Consider the following 3504-nt stretch of genomic DNA (forward strand, 5'->3'; position numbering starts at 1 on the left):
CTGATGTACCTTCAAGGGTTGGATGATCCCACTTGGTGCAAGTGTTTCCCAGCAACTCTCAAGGGAATTGCACAGCAATGGTTCGGCAACCTGCCGACTGGTTGTGTAAACAGTTTCAGGACGCTTGCTTACTTATTTGCCTCCAACTTTGCAATGAACATCCCTGCGAAGAAAACGACCCTTGATTTGGGAACAATTCAGCAGGGTGAAAAGGAGGGGCTTCGTTCCTACATCAGGCGGTTCAACCTGATGAGAATACAGATTCAAGGGTTACCGGATGAGGTAGCTTATACTGACTTTTTTAGAGGTCTCAAAGACGGGTCTACCTTCAAATTTGATTTAGTTCGAAAAAGGGTGGCGACTCTTCAAGAGGCCTTGATTGAAGCAGAAGCCTATATACAGGCGACTGATCTGTGTACAATGAAACAGTCGGACGGGAAGAGGTTCGACAATAGAGAGGGACGACAGAAACAGTCGTCCAACAAAGATGAAAAAAGAAAAGGGGTCTGGGCGGCTGATTCCTCTAAACAGCCGGCCAAGAGGAAAAAGGAATTCAAACCATACTCCCCAAAGTATGTGTTTAACAAGGATAACCAGTTTATCCTAAAAGAAATAAAGGGACGGCTCTCAATTGAGAAACCGCTCCCCATGAAGGGTTCTGCGAGCAACCGGAACCAAGACAAAATCTGTGCTTATCATGATGACATTGGTCATCACACCAACGACTGCATTAGTCTCATGCGGTACCTAGACCGCTTGGCTGATCAAGGTGATCTTGACACTTATGTCAAGAAATCTACGGGGAATACTTCCTCAAAAAAGCAGTCGGCCAAAAAGAATCAACAGGCCGACAGTTCCGATACAGATGATGCAGTCGTCTACACCATTGCAGGCGGCTTCTCAGGAGGCGGCCCCACTATTAGGGGCAACAAAGATAATATAAGGCGGTTAGATGTAAATTCTGTTCACCAAGAACGACCGTCCAAATATACATTTCCTGAGATTGTCATCACTGAAGAGGATCTAGGAGGAATAAGGGGGCCGCATGACGACCCTCTCGTTATTGAATGTAAAGTGGCCAACCAGAGAGTTGGTCGAATCCTCATAGATACTGGGAGCTCTTCAGATCTCATCAGCAGCAAATGTCTGTCAAAACTGAAATATCAGACGGACTGCATACATCCGGCCTCCCACCCTTTAATAGGGTTTGGAGGAGGAGTCGTCCACCCACTGGGACGAGTTGATCTACCCGTCCGCCTGGGCGAAAAAGGGGAAGGACGACACATGGTAGTCCGATTCCTAGTTGTAGAGGAACTCTCTGCCTACAACATGATTCTGGGTCGCCCAACCCTGAATAGTGCCAAGGCTGTTATAATCCCGTCACTTATGCTGCTTAAGTTTGAAAGGGACAATGGAACAGTCGGCTCCCTAAGGGGAGATCAGAGGATGGCCCGAGAGTGCTATCTCTCGGATGTCAAACCCGCTGCTAAGGCCACTGGGTCAAGTGGAGAAAAAACAGACCTTGACAATGTCAAGGAAAGTGCGCCTGTTCAAGAAACAGGCGACAGAAAAAGAAAGGCGTCCCAGACAGAGTCCGCCAGAAAGGCAAGAAAATAGCAATCATTGGCAGAGGACCGGCCGGATGAGTTTCGCCCTCAGCCGGCTGGTGAGCATACGGACCTGATATTAGACGACTCCCGCCCTGACCGAACAGTCAAGGTTGGGACGACTGCTCTGGGAAACCTTGGTGATGACTTTCACAACCTGTTGAAAGAATACAAGGACATCTTTGCATTTGAAGTCCATGAAATGCCAGGCATTAGTCCTGATCTGGCAGTACACAAACTCGCTGTGGATCCGAAAAAGAAGCCGGTACGGCAAAAGAAGCGGAACCAGGGTGAAGAAAGAGGTCAGGCGGCCGCCGCCGAAGTCAAAAAATTACTTGATGCAGGGTTCATTCGGCAATGTTACTTCCCAGATTGGGTTGCAAATGTGGTACTTGTTAAAAAGCCGAATGGCACCTGGCGAATGTGTGTAGACTACACAGACTTGAACAAGGCGTGCCCCAAAGACAGTTACCCTCTGCCCAAAATTGATAACCTGGTCGACTCAACAGCCGGCCATGCCTTGATGAGTTTTATGGACGCCTATTCTGGTTTTCATCAAATTCCTTTGTGGAAGAAAGATCAGGAGAAGACGGCCTTCGTCACTGATCAGGGATTATACTGTTATACGGTCATGCCGTTTGGTCTTAAGAATGCCCCGGCTACATTCCAACGAATGATAAACACAGTGTTCTTTGATCAGATTGGGAGAAACGTCGAGGCATACATTGATGATATGATTGTTAAGACTAAACTTCAGAAAGATCATCTGACGGACCTCCGAGAAACTTTCGCCACACTCAGGCGGCACCATGTCATGCTCAATCCCAAGAAATGTGTATTTGGAGTTGAGTCTGGGAAATTTCTCGGATTCCTTATCAACCAGAGAGGAATAGAGGCGAACCCTGAGAAGGTACAGGCGGTCATTGACATGCAGTCGCCTCGTACCGTCCGAGAGGTTCAGAAGTTAACAGGTTGTCTGGCGGCCTTGGGAAGATTTCTAAGCCGATCAGGCGACAAATGCCTATACTTTTTCCAGGCAATTAAGAAAAAGGCAAGGTTTGAATGGGGGCCGGATGCTGAGGCCGCCTTCCAGAAATTAAAGGTTCACTTGCATTCCTTGCCAAGGCTGGTCAGCCCTTTGCCCAAAGAAAATCTCTACATGTACCTGGCCGTCTCTGATCATGCGTTAAGCGCGGTGCTCCTTGCTGAAAGGGACGGCTGTCAACTTCCGGTCTACTTTGTCAGTCACGTACTGAAAAATGCCGAGTTGAGGTATCCCCTAGTGGAGAAATTTGGTCTTGCACTCTTCATGGCTGTTAAAAAATTGAAGCCCTACTTTCTGGCACATGCAGTCGTCGTGTATACCGACCAACCGATCAAGCGGCCCCTTACCACCATGGAGTCCTCCGGACGAATGATCAAATGGGCCATAGAAATGCAGAGTCTCGAAGTTACTTTCGAGCCTAGAAAAGCAGTGAAGGGGCAAGCCTTTGCTGACTTTATTGTAGAGATGACTCGTCCTCCTGACTCTCAAGTTCCAGACCAAGTCTGGAAGGTATATGTGGACGGAAGCTCTACTTCAAACGGTTGTGGAGCAGGCGTCGTATGTCAATCTCCAGAGGGCGACAGGTTCGAGTATGCTCTACGCTTCAGTTTCCAGGCTTCAAACAATGAGGCAGAATATGAAGCTTTACTAGCCGGGATCCGCATGTGTAAGGCGGCCGGGGCAAGGAAAATAGACGCCTGTTCTGATTCACAACTGATAGTGAGTCAGTACAATGGCGAATACGAAGCAACACATCCGGCCATGATCAAATATTTACAGGCGGTCCGACAAGCAGTCGGCTCCCTTGAGGATTTCCATCTGATCCAAGTACCGAGATCAGAAAACAACCAG

This window comes from Chenopodium quinoa, unplaced genomic scaffold, assembly GCF_001683475.1.
Source record: "Chenopodium quinoa cultivar QQ74 unplaced genomic scaffold, ASM168347v1, whole genome shotgun sequence".
Classification (NCBI taxonomy): Eukaryota; Viridiplantae; Streptophyta; class Magnoliopsida; order Caryophyllales; family Amaranthaceae; genus Chenopodium; species Chenopodium quinoa.